The 14,364-nt window shown below is 40.8% G+C and overlaps 1 protein-coding gene across 7 annotated transcripts in view; it reads left to right on the forward strand.

Annotated features, from left to right (window-relative positions):
• The window catches only part of tanc2b (tetratricopeptide repeat, ankyrin repeat and coiled-coil containing 2b), a 123,888-nt gene that overhangs the window by 34,869 nt on the left and 74,655 nt on the right, over window positions 1-14,364 (forward strand). Inside the window, exon 2 of one of the 7 annotated variants that reach the window (XM_027005092.2) lies at window positions 8,398-8,538. The exons of the other annotated variants lie outside the window; for them this stretch is intronic. The gene's annotated coding sequence lies outside the window, so the exon portion shown is untranslated. The remainder of the gene's footprint in view (window positions 1-8,397; window positions 8,539-14,364) is intronic. 7 annotated transcript variants of the gene reach the window in all.

Consider the following 14,364-nt stretch of genomic DNA (forward strand, 5'->3'; position numbering starts at 1 on the left):
GTCCATTAATCTTATTACTGATTGCTCACAAAGTCCTAAGACCTTGATGTCTATATATTGTATATTTATTAGTTGGATATTTATTAGCTCAAGGCAGACTGGTGTCAGTTTGATGCATCATTTTCTTCCAGTCTATTCTTAATATATGTTCATAGTTTACAGATGATGGTCTGTTTATATATTAATTGTCTGCTTATATCTTGCACATGATGGGTGCATGTGAAAATGTTTTGTGAGAATGTTAATATGTAGGTTATTATTTATTTCTTATTTATTGACTTATTCCCATTTATTCATTCATTCATTTATTTGTAAGACAGTACAGTATGTTACACTTTATATTCAGAACTTTTAGGTGTTTTCTCAGATGTGCTACCCTTGCCAACATTACTACTGCATGATGGATTCTCTCCTAGGACTGGTTCAGTATTTATTATGGATGAGATTATGCTACATATATAATATCTGTCTTGATTGATGATTTCATACGTATATTCTATTATACATTTAGCCAGTATGCATATTGAATGTCTGTCTTAACCTTGCCTCTAGATATAGAACAAATTCAGAAGAGACCATATGATTGTTTGGAGGAGGTTTGGTGAGTGTTTTTGATTTAAAATGTACCTAATTATCATTTCTCCACATTTCTCCACCTACTCATATCTTGTGCTGTGGAATGCATAACAAGAAAGAGAAGGGAGAGAGCATGTTCTGAGATTTATCATTTTAGTTCAGTTTTGTCCTGAGATAAGGGATATGGCTGGAAAAGGAACAAGTGGTGTACCGCAAGGACCTTGAAAACCATGTAGTGATGTGTACAAGTGGGAAGTACCATATAATGGTAAAAGTAGCTGTAAGTGGAAAAGCCCTAAAATGGCTGTCCCTTTTTCCCAGTAGCTTTGATTTCTAGTTAATAGTATATACTGGAACTTTGGTTGTGCTACTGCATATGTCAAATACAAGTGTATTTGTCAAAAAAAAAAAAAGTTAATTTAAATTTACTGAATCAAGGAACTGTGATTTACTTCCTTCGTGTCACTGCCAAGCACACTGGATGACTGGTCTTCTTGCTTAGAACCAGATTAAGCAGGATATTTATTTTAACATACTCAGTGGAAACTTACGGAAAAAAAGAAAATTCATCTCTAAAGTGTGAAAAACTCACCGTATGTTGTGAATGGTATTACGTTTTTGATCCTTTTTTTAAAATCTCATATATGAAATACAGCTAATTACGTTTTAGTTTTTGAAGAATGTACTGCATTGGTGGCATCAAAAATGTTCTAAAGAGAAACCATGCTGTACTAAGAAGTGTTGCTAAAGGGGAAAGTGGCATTTCAGTTCTGTGGACAGTCAGCTTTGAAATAATAAAATAATGAAAATAATACGCTTCTTCAAAATCCAGTAAATCAGTAACATGGTCTGTTTTTACCACTCAATCTTTCTATAATTTGTAGAGCTACACTAAGCCGAATTAGGGTTTCAGGTTTTTTTTCAGAATAGATTTTTCAATAGGGAGAAAAAAAAATGTTTGATTGAATTCATCTGATTTGGAGCTTAACATTTCTTAGTCTCATGATTCTGTCCATTTGTGCTGCAGGGCAAGGATCAGGACACACAGACCTCTCTCAACACAGACATTAATTAACAAGAATTTACGAGCTAACAATGAACATGAACATGAACATGAAAATCTAACACCTACAATGACCAACTACATGGTACAACCACAGGTGTTTAAATGTAAACATAAAGAAAACAAAGAACAAGGTGCAGGTGTGTGTTTAACTAGGGGGTGTGACAATAAACAAGGAGGCAGTCGCAGTCAACAATAAACTGCAATAAACTTCCACTGCATATAGCGGGCCATACCACGTGATCAGTGGGAGGGGGAGCATACCGTGACACTGCTTAGAATTTCATATTTAAAATATCAATTTGTTCTTTCTGTCTTTTTCTTTATTTTTCTTCCTCTCAGATCTTGTATTTGTACCTTTTTGTTATTCTGTCAGTTACCCTGTTAATCTTTGCTTCCTGACTCTTTGTGCTAATACCTCCTCTCCTCATCATGTTGATTAAAGCCTCGCCCTTTTCTTCTAGCACTGTCAATTGCAAAAACCCATGTCTTCATTATCCCACTCTCATTTTATTTTATTAGCTATTTATTGGGATGGCAGTCAGAATACAATAGTAATTTTAACACAGAAGTCATTTAATTTTATTTCTCTTTTGTGCATTTTTACAGTAGAAAAAAGCCCACTGATGCTAATTTTCTGGGGAGAATTCTGTTCATAATGCAAATACATTTATTAAATACATATATACAGGATATGAATATTAACTCACACTATGTTTAATAGTAAACCTTAAAAGTAGCACTATACAGTATATAAAAACATTTGAAATTCCAGTGTAATTTTGTCAACAAAAATAGTAACAGATATTTATTCACTTGCTTGTTATTATCTGGATCATACCATGACCAAGGTCCAGTAAAAATGTAAAAATGAAATAATAAATCAACAAGAAAAAGCTAAAATAGGAATGGAAAAAAAAACTTTATTATTAACATATTTTAATCAGTTCCACATTATGTTAAAGTCCTATGTATTTGCTTGTCAAAATTACTTATATATATTATGTAACAGTCCATTACCAGCAACAGTAACAACAACAACAACAACAAGAAAAATGGAGTTTCCTGTGATGACATTGCCTGCCAGTATTTTGACCCCTGCTGTTGGTTTCTGGATAAAAGGAAAATTAAAAAATAAACTGACTATGCTTCCAGTTTGTTTCAGAGTTGGCCAGAAGAATTCTGTCTTTAGTTGAGTTTAGGTATTTCATCTGCCCTAAAATTGATGCTAGCAATTTATTTCACAAACGCAACTAAACTGTCTTTAGTTCTGGTTACTGTAGGTGCTCTGAGAACAGAAACAGGTCTGTGTGACTTCCCTGTGCCCTGTAATCAGCTTGGTCTGTGTCTTAACCAAGGAAGGATTTTTACAGGATGCAGTACTCCTTGCCTATTAATTATTATGTGTGTGCCTACTGCACATGGGAGAGTAAGCACTAGGCATACGAGGTGTAAAGGATGTCCACTTCTTTAGAGGGAGGGAGAGATTTTGGAGCAAGGTTTGGATGGAGGGTATGGGATTGATTGTCCTTCATTGGCTAAGTCTAGAAGTCTAAGTCTAAGTCTTCAGAAATTGAATACTGCAGATTTAAAAACATTTTTATGTCCTCCTGAATTTGAAAAGAGGATTTAGCTTTGGACCCTGTATTTTACTCACCTATAAATAAACAGGATTTATTATTGAATTAAATTGATTTTAATATGAATATAAGTTTTCTCATATTATGATTTAATAGCACATCATCCTTTTTTGGCCTTTTTTTCATTAAAGGCTTTCTAGGCAAGGTGAAACTACTTGAGCCCATTGTCATTTTTGGCTTTTCATTGTCAAGCTGATGATAAAGTGGTTTTAGATATTGTAGTTATTCATTAATGCTACCTGTTTGTGGGACACCCATAGAAAGGTATATTTCTGGGATATTTTCAAGCAGACTATGAAAGGCCATTTCCTTCCAGTATCTCTGTAGATGAGACACTTTTGTTCTTACAGCAGAACCAAGTGCTCAGCATAGAGCAAGTGTTTGATTTTGCTATTATGTAGGAATAGGCTAGAAATATCAGACTATTCTAGTGCCAGTCTCAACTACATAAAAATGTCTATCTATTTATTTATTTATTTATTTATTTATTTATTTTTGTGTCTCAGGTTTACATGACAGGTTTACATGACTGGCAGATTTATTCCAGTGCTTTGCTAAAATCCATAGGAGCCATGATATCCTTTTGGTTGTTTTGAGATTTTTATTACTGATATGAAAGAACACATTCTGTAAAAGTATGTAACATTCTGTACAATGCTCCTGCAGCTCACTTGGATAGCAGGTAGAGCAATGTGCTGGCAACAGCAAGGTCAGAGCTTGGATTACCATAGATCATAGAGATTGTCATACTGATAAAATATATGATAAATGCCTTACCTAATTCTGCCAAATGCTGAAAATGTAAAAGAGATCTGTACTTTTAAAATAATGCAACAAGGTTTAATGCAACATTGTGGTAAAACATCAGATTTGATTGGTGTTTCATAGCAAAGGCCATTAGTTTCAGTTTGGTTTATGTGTCCTGAGTCTGAGTGGTATGCGTGGGAATAACTGGACTGGTGGAAGGGCAGTGGAGAATATTTTCATTGTGACTGCAAGGAGTAGGTCGGCTTCTGCTGGGGTCCCAAAGAGTTTGGGGTGGGAGAGTGTGCTGAGGTTGGAACAGAGCTGGTGAATTGTGAAATATTACCTCTAGATTCTCTAAGCCCACAGAGCATTATTTTCTTTGATTATCTTCCTGTGTACTGTACCCTGATTTTGTATTTCTCGTTGCTGATTTTTGCCTGCCCCTTTTTTGGAATTACTGCCTGGTTTTTGGATTGCTCTTCTGGTTTTGACACGGACTGTTCTATCACGATGATTCGGATTTCCCCTTACTTTGCTCTTTTGATTTTGACCCTGGTTTATTCAGCTACCCCTGAGTTGAACACTAATAAAGCTCCTGTTTTATATCCGCGACCGTCTGATTCTGCCAGGCCCCTCACAGAATACTCCGCCACCATGCAGGCGGCGGATTCGGAAGCCTTGAAGGAGACTCATACCAACCAGGGTCAGCTACTGAACCAACACCAGCAGGTGCTTAAGGGCTTCACGCAGTTGATGGACACAATCGCCAAACAGGCGGATCAACAGACACAAATGTCTGAATTCGGGCAGTGTCTCAGAGAACGTACCTCCAGGCTACAAATAATGACTGCCTCTACCCGGTTCACCCCAATGCCGGTATCCACTGCTGCTGCCATCAGTACACAACTGACCTTCCCCGTGAGTAAACCCGAGAAATACGATGGCTCCCCTGAAAGGTGTCAGGGTGCTACAATGCTCCATATATTTCAATAGTATTCCACCCTGCTCTAGCCAGGAAAATATTTTGTTCCTTACCTCTCGTCTATCAAACAAGGCGCTAGATTGGGCTACTGCCACCTGAGAGAGTGTACAAACATTGCCCTATGAGCAATTTAAGGCAGTTTTTGACCACCTACATGGAGGAAGAGCATGTGGGGAATTGCTCACTAAACTTCGCCAAGGCAACCGTTCCATAGCTGATTATGCATGCGAGTTACACACTGTGGCTGCTGGTAGTGGGTGGAACGATGCAGCTTTATTTGTCACATTCCAAAACAGTCTAAATTCGGAGGTATTGCATGAGCTAACTAAGCTCGATTTGGATCAACTTGCTCTTGCCCTCCACCTGGATCGTTATCTTCAGAAACAAAGACCATGGAGAACTAGTAGTACTTACTCCACCTATCCCCATCCCAGTAATAGATCAGACCCTAGACGAGAACACGTGGTGGAGCCAATGCAGTGTGATTCCTCTCACTTAACCGAAGAGGAGTGGTGGCGCTGGTTCCAAGAGGGTCTGTGTCTCTACTGTGGTTCATCAGGTCATCTTATCAGGGAGTGTCGTCTTAGACCCAACAGATCTGTGTCACTGAGTCATAGAGAAGGCATGATTCCCACACCACAAACCAAGGTAGTGGTCTTGCCCAAGCAAAGGATGGTAGCTAAGTCATTTATATTGCCTGTCTATGTTGGATCTCACACTCCATCCTCTATTTTTACTGCCCTAGTTGACTCCGGGGCAGAGGGCAACTTCATACATGACCGTCTTGTACAAGAATTGGATGTCCCAGTGGAGCCTTTGCCCAAGTCCCTTCACCTGGTCGCTCTTGATGGATCACCAGTAGGGACTGGTTCCACATCTCTCTGCACTGCACCTGTAAAACTCACCACCAGCGCACTCCACTCTGAACTCATCTCGTTTCTTGTCCTAAAAACCTCGTCATTCCCAGTTATTCTGGGCCTACCTTGGCTTGCAAAACATAACCCAAGCAAATCATGGCCCCAGAAGGAGATAACTCAGTGGACAGACAATGTCAGAAGGACTGTTTGACCTTACCCGCGATTAAACTCTGTTCCACAACGATAGAGAGTCCTGCTGAGGACCAAGCCTTTTTCCCTCTTCAAGAATACCAGGACCTCGCTAGCATGTTCAGTAAAAAGAAAGCTACCTTGTTACCCTGCATTGATTATCATAATCTCAGTCAGATCTCCCAGAAATACGCATATCCACTACTGCTCATCCCCGTTGCCCTGGAACAACTATGAGAGGAAAAATTCTTCACCAAATTAGACCTCTGTAGTGCTTACAACCTTATACGTATAAAGAAGGGAGATGAGTGGACCACCTTATATACCAGTAGGGGTGACTATGAGTACAAAGTGATGCCATACAGTTTGAGTGTAGCTCCGTTTGTGTTTCAAACCTTCATCATCGACTTCCTTCGATAAGAAATAGGGAGATTTGTTATTGCATATATCGATGACATCCTCATCTACCCATCCAATCTTCAGACCCATGTACGACATGTGAGATCTGTGTAGAAGACTCTCCTTGAGAATGGACTTTATGTGGAAGGGGAGAAATGCGAGTTCCATACTAATTCTACTACTTTCCTGGGATATGTAGTCAGCCATGGGGGAATCACAATGGATGATAAAAAGATAGGAGGATTGCTTCTAAAAGGAGCATCAACCAAGCTTTGTTGGAATCAAGAGGCTGAACAAACATTCATCCGATTAAAGAAAGCTTTCACTACTGCTCCCATACTTAGCCATCCTGATCCGACAATCCCATTTGTAGTAGAGGCTGATGCTTCGAACATCGATGTAGGAGTTGTACTCTCTCAGAGACAATGAAACCAAACTACATCCAGTGCCATATTTCTCACAAAAATTATCCCCAGCGGAACAAAACTATGGTATAGGAGACTGCAAACTGTTGGCCATTAAACTAGTTTTGGAGGAGTGAAGGCATTGGCTAGAGGGGGCTAATCATCCCTTTTTAGTTATCACTGACCATCAGAATCTGGGGAATATGCGTACGTCCAAATGATTGAACCCCCGTCTAGCCCATTAGTCATTATTTTCAAGTTTTAACTTCAAGATTATGTACCGCCAAGGAACTCGCAATACGAAACCTGATGCCCTGTCCCATATTCACCTAGGGCAGAATGAGGAGAAATTGGGAGATAAAGAAACCATCCTACCTACCTGGGTGCAACTGGTGTCTATAAGATGGGATATAGATGAAGAAATCTGATAAGCCACACAAGGCACTGTCACCCCAACGGAATGTCTGGCAGGCAAACGTTACATACCTGCCTCTTGCTGGAACCGTCTAATAACCTGGGCTCATTCCTCCCTTGCTATGGGTCATCCGGGGGAAACACATACTTGTCAGCTACTGGCTAACCGGGGAGAAAGTATGACAAGCGACATTCACCGATATGTTTGATCATGTTCTATCTGCAGCCAAAGTAAGACTCCAAAGACTCCTAAGAGTCCTAAGTCTCTCCTAAAACTCATGCCGCTTCCCATAGCTGAAAGAACCTGGTCTCACATTGCCTTGGATTTCGTCACTGACCTCCCCTGTTCCGAAGGTAATACTACAATCCTTACTGTAGTGGATAGGTTCTCTAGAGGTGTGAGGTTCATTGCTTTCCCAAGCCTACCCACAGCCTTCCAAACTGCTGAAACATCGTTCACCCAAGTGTTCTGTATATATTTGGCATCCCGGAGGAAGTATTATCCAATAGGGGACCTCAATTCATGTCTCATGTTTGGTTTTCTTTTTTTGAACACATAGGGGTAGCCGTTAGCCTCACATCTGGTTATCACCCACAGTCAAATGGACAAATGTGAGCGAACTAAACAAGAACAAAAAAAAATCCTGCTATGTTTTTGTATGAATAATCCATCAGACTGGTCCAAATTCCTACCTTGGGCAGAAATGGCACAAAACTCGCTCACTAGTTCTTCCACTGGCCTAACACACTTTGAGTGTTTTGATTTTTTTGTTTTGACCCTGGTTTATTTATCTACCACTGAGTTGAACTCTAATAAAGCTCTTGTTTTATATCCATAAGCGTCTGTTTCTGCCTGGCCAATCACACATTGAATGAGGCACCGTAGGCTGCTTGCAATCGTGGGAGAGATTCCCAGATCTCAATAGGCAGCTACTACCTGCCTCAATCCCAAGACAATTAGGTACTGCCTTAACACTATCCACTAGCTCCACTGGAACTGTGGTTGCTGTTTTTCCCCCCATGTGGGTATAGCCCTAAGACAACAGAGGTTTGGTTAGACTGCCAGACAAGCATAATGAGCCCAATCTGCCTGAGGAAATCTAATGAAAGTACCAATATTTTCCAGGCACATGACTCAACCATGATTTGAGGACAGGTGGATTGATAACCCTGACACCATGCAAAAACAAGAAACACTGTAAGAATCAAGCACTTGGAATGTGAGGACCATGACACCTGGCCTTACACAAGACGTGCAGGACATCAGGTATGCCTGCATGACCACTGTTATTAACAACAAACTGTGCAGAATGCAGATGTCTATCATTGCCCTTTAGGCAGTAAAGCTTTCTTCTACTGCGAGCTGTTGAAAGTTAGACTTCTCCTTCCCCAGGCACAGATAGCTGTCACATAACACCAGGGATCACAGTGTAGGCTTCATGATCAGAAACAGCCAGATTAGCTTGATTATACCAACAACTGAGGAAACGAAGGCTCAGCTTTGAACAATAGTGGGTCTAGTTAACATCTTCAGTGCCAACACAGCTAATATAACCCTTACTCAAGAATTAAGGGTAAGTTCTGAAATGGACAGGGCAACCATCAGTGAGATCCCCTATCAAGAACTACAGTTAATTCTCTGTGACTTCAGTAGAGTTGGCAATAATGACTACAATTGTCCCCCACTACTTGGGTTAGCTCAGAACAGGAAAAATTAATGAAAACACCTTAGTCCAAGCACTAGCATCAACTCAACCTCATTGTCACAAGGTGCAGAAACCTACAAGCTACAATGTCAAGACAATATGCAGTAATCAGAGTGCAAGCTCTGACACTGACCACTCCCTTGCAGTAATATGAGGCTTCAGCTGAGATGACCGCAACCATTCTAGAAGGAGGGAATCAAGACCTGTGAACCTGCAAGGGTAGCTGAGTTCAGCAAAGTCTTTGAGGAATCCCTACATGGCCCACACAATGCTAACATCTGCATGATATGGGAACATTTGCGGGACATTGTCTGCAACATTCCTGTGTATATCTTTGAGATGAAGAAATTCAGGCCACTTGGTTCAAGGCTCACTCTAAAAAGCTGTCTCTGATCGAGAAGAAGAGGAAATCAATAGAAGTGTGCAAGTCCTCTTGAAATGAGAGGAACCTGGAAATGCTGTGGGCTTCTCAAAGTAAGGTTTAGCAAACTGCTAGACTAAGTGCCAGTGATTAAGGGATCCATCTTTGCTCTACGATCAGAGGGATGCACAACATGATCCAAAAACCCATCAGATCACCTTAGAACAAGACAGCTCCACTGAAGATGGCATCAAGATTGGTCATTAAGCGCCAAACAAAATAAGATGGCGCACTGGGTAAAGCAGTACTCAGAGCTGTAGAATATTACTCAGAGCTGTAGAACTGTTTTTACTGAGAAAGCCCTAAACATTGAGCCATTGTTCATCTTGACCAAACTTGAATCAGAGCCCATTCTCAAAGAACTTAGTAAAGCCTTGAAAGCACTCTCTTCCAGTAAGGCACCAGGTAAAAACATTATTCCACCAGAGGTTCTGAAGTGTGCCAAAGTGTACGCTCATTCCAGACCCACACCGATCCTCTGCTAGCGATAGAGGGAGGGCAGTGCACCACAAGACATGAGGTTATGTGCAAGAATAAGGGTAACAGGATCCCATCATCGACCTTACCAAGGTGTTCAACCTTTTTCAACCTAACTCCAAGGAGGATGGGATCCCTCTTGAATCTTGGACTTACCAAGAGAGTATGGGCCAACACCAAGCTCTCAGTGAACACCAAAGTCCAGATGTACGTTGCCTGTGTCCTGAGAACCCTGCTGTATGCCAGCAAGATTTGGATACTGTCCACTAAACAATAAAAGCAGATCAACAATTTCCATATGCTTGGCATCACTTATAGAAAGAAGGTCACCAACAATGCAGTGCTTGAGTGGGCAGACATCGCCTTAATCTTCACCTTCCTTAAGCAGATGTATGTACCGGTTGGTTCACATCTCATGCATGGCCAACAGTCAGATGCCCAAGGGGCTCTTTGTCGGGGACCATCATCTGAAAAGAGGCTAACAAAAGACCCTAGTTACGCAACCAACAAGAATTTGTGCAAATAGGACCTCCAAGTCCGTGACATCAACATGAGCATTTGACAGTCGGTTGCCACAGACAGGAATGCCTGGAAACAGGAAGTGAAGAAGGGCCTCTTGTGGTAGTAGACCACACTGATGACAAGCTGATGACAAGAGAGCCCACATGAAGTCCTGTACCCAAAATGTTAGTGCCAACAGGTACAAATGATCTCTTGGGATCAAAAGCTGCCAACTAACTACTACATTAGATTTCTGATAAAAATGTATTTTTCTTTTAAATAAGGGAATCATCCATGTCTCCCTTCTTTGTACTATTCCTTACCTTCCTTCCTTCTTAACTGCCCTTTGAGTGCAGTGGGATGCTGGACCAAGTAGAAATGCATTTGCACAAATCTGTGGGTTTTGTGGTCTGCATGTAAGCTAAATGATTTTAGTGAAAGTTGTCTAACGTATGTATACTCTCACCATCCTTCTAAATCTGTTTAGGTGGTGTGTTTATGAATATGTGTGATTGCAAAATGGTAGTCTCAACTTATTAACCTTGCAGTTTCACCTTTTCATTTATCTCATTTTTCTTAATATCCAGAAACATAATTAATTTGATAGCAACCAGTCTATCTCGTAAACACTACTCCTCTTTACTATTTTACAGGGCATTTGTCAGCTGCCTAGTTGGAACATCTAATGTCTGCCAAGCGGTTCCCATACAAATTCTGTCTCTCAGGCCTAAGGAACGTGTATTTGTGTGTGTGTGTGTGTGTGTGTGTGTGTGTGTGTGTGTGTGTGTGCGCGCATGTGTGTGTGTGTCAGAGAAAGAGAGTGAAGGAGAGATGGAGAGTTATCTGTATGCATCATCATTTCCTTTGGTGTTGCATGGAGCTGTGCTGTGCTCCTGCCGATCCAGTCCGGCTTCTGACGCACATACAAACTGATCTCTGCGTCACCACACTGACCATACTGAGCTGTGAGGTTCTGGCCATTCAGCCATTGTTCAAGCTTCACATTCACCACAGTGGTTCTTTGGCATACACAGAATCAACTCACATTCACCATTTTACCTCTTACTAATAAATGCTCACTCACTACTTTAACCTCTCACATTCATGTGAAGGATTATTTCCAGCATATGAGGGAGAAAATTAGAGAATTTGACAGCATTTCATACTAGCAAGGTAACATTAGTGTCAGTATGCTATCATCTTCATCTTCATATTTTTCAACATCTTAGTTAATGTCTAAAGCAAGAAGTTAATTTACTGCAGCAAAAGCATGCTACATTTTGGTATTTTTATTATGATTGTTATTATGATCTAAAATTATGAATCTGAGAGCAGTTTTGTATTTTAGAGGAGAGATAATGTGGTGAATAATAGCCTAAACAGGCCTTCTTTCCTTTAGGCTCTCTCTTGCGCTCTCTCTCTCTCTCTCTCTCTCTCTCTCTCTCTCTCTCTCTCTCTCTCTCTCTCTCTCTCTCTCTCTCTCTCTCTCTCTTTCTCTCTCTCTGTCCCATGCACCCATATGCACCTGTGACATACACTGACAAGTTGTTCTGTATGTCTGCAAGCTCACGTATGTGTGTGTCTGTGTGTGTAATCGGGGTTCAATCAGCATAATCAACTAAACTCAGTAATAAAATTAGTTGCCAGCAATTTTTATTGTGGATTAGTTGGTGACATCATGTGTGTTTTTCACGTTGGCTCAGAATGCTCTGACGTGTAGGCATTACCGTGTACTGTAATGAACTGAACAATAGTTCAATGTGAACACCTTCACTGCCAAAAGTGTGGGAGCATTTCACTGTTAATTCAAACAAAAAGGTTCTGAACCGAACCTTGCCTGGCATGTGAGCTGGAGCATCTGAAAAGGAGGCACATTGACTCTGGATGATGAAGACTCATCTCTTTAAATTAATTAGCTAGCTAGACAAAAAATATTCAGATAAGTTATGAATTGTTTGATCTCATTTGCACCTGTCTTTTGGAGGAAAGTTGCAGACCTATAATAACACACATTTATCGTGAAGCTGTACAACTGGACACTTGGGAAACATTTTTTAGAATGCATTTCAATATACATTTCAATATCTACACAACATTCTAGACTTTAAAAACCAAAATATAGCTTGAATATAGATTTTTAATGGCATATTTGTTATTAAAAGAGTAATGCTACTCATTCAAATGCAGTCCAAAGAGGAGCGTTGCCAGTTCCACAGACTGCACGTTTCTTTACTCACCCTCTCACCCTCTTGTTTATTGCTTTTAAATTTAGAGGGATGGTTTTATTAATTTGATTATGTTTTGTTACTTCTATACTTTGCTATGTTCTATACATAATCCAAACGCTCAATTATTCGTTCCAATAATCAATAGATTATCTGACTGTTAGTTTCAGCGCTACTATGTACTTGTGTGTGTGAACAATATTTGCATGCATGTATGATAGTGGAGGAAAGAGCATTGTACTCTAATTCAATATTTTTCTGGTCTTTAAAGTGCACCTGTCTAGCATAATGAAAAATAATACAATCACACACTGTTAGTCTTAACTTGAAAGTGTTGTAAATCTAATTCCAGAGATTATAAAACCATAATGCCTGTACTTTCATAGGGGCTGTGTATGTTTTCCTTTCCTTTCCTATTTATTTTCAGATTATGCCGAGATGAGTGATTCTGTGACAGTAATGGAAACTGAGAAAACAATGTGCTACTGCCAGCATGTCTTTGGAAACTAAAGCTGATTTGCTGTGTCCACATCTATAGCTGAACCACATGTAAGGTGCGCTCGAACGCAGCTCAGCTAGGTGATGACACCAACGGCCTACTGGGTGAGCAACTACGCTCTAATGGCAGGCCCGTGTGCAGAACAGTTAGATTGTGGAACAGGTAAAACAAGAAAAGTAAATAACCAAATGGGAGCTGAATCCGTTTGACTTTATTGCAAGGTAAACAAAGACCCGCTAGACTGCGGCAGCTATAAATCTACCTGTGCATATATCACCCTTCAGAGAAATGGACGATGACAAAGCTAGAGTAAAAAACTAAACACCACGCCAAGCGTGTGAAAAGGGAGAACCAAGGACGCCACGGGAAGAATGGCAGCTCCGATGCCCTGGGGAAAAACAAACTAAACCTTCCCAAACAAAACCAGAAAACAGGGAGGAACTGTAATGGCTAAGGGGAGCCTTGGGACAGAGACAGATTTGAGGGGGGGAAACTGGAGAGGGGAGGGGATGTGTAAAAACACGGACCCCCCTTCCGCAGAAGTGCGGTGTAGTACAAGGGCTCATAGACCTCAATACCTGAAGTTACTGGCTAGGAGCTTGGCTCAGAACTTTAGCAAAGACCCAGCACTGAGTGACTGGTTCACTGGGCTTATATAGGCCTAGCCCATCTGGGCGTTATGCCTGATTAGTGGTGTGCCTGACTCGAGGCCTCCCTCTGGTGGCCGGAGGGGGCCTCGGCCTGGCACCGACCCTTACACCACAGCCCAGAGTCAGATTATTCTGGGGACTGAAACCTAAAATGTTCATTCATAGCCCATCTTTGAGTGAGCTCATTTGATCTTATCTCTCCCACATCTATCATCTGTCCTATGTGAAGATGGGAGTGTGTGGTTTCTATTAAAGTGGGGCTGCCATGTCAGTTCTCCAGGAGAAGGATAAACAGAACATTCTGGAACATTTAGGAACATCCAGAACCAATTAATATATAAGAAAAAAGAACAGCTTATTAATTTCTGTGAGCACATTTTTTGGGTCAAGTCATGGAATATCAGGAAATTTTGTTTGTACTGTGGCGTTTCATGTACCCTCTGCCTGCTGGCATCCTGCTGTTGTGCTGGATTCTCTCAGGGGCATCTTTGCACAGCCTGCATCTGGGGTCCTGCCTGGTGTGGTAGATCCCAGCCTCTATTGATCTCATATTCAGAGCTTGTTCCTGTGCTGCCATGATTAGTGCCTCTCTGCTGTCTTTCAGTCCAGCCTTT

Source organism: Electrophorus electricus, chromosome 14 (assembly GCF_013358815.1).
Source record: "Electrophorus electricus isolate fEleEle1 chromosome 14, fEleEle1.pri, whole genome shotgun sequence".
NCBI lineage: Eukaryota > Metazoa > Chordata > Actinopteri > Gymnotiformes > Gymnotidae > Electrophorus > Electrophorus electricus.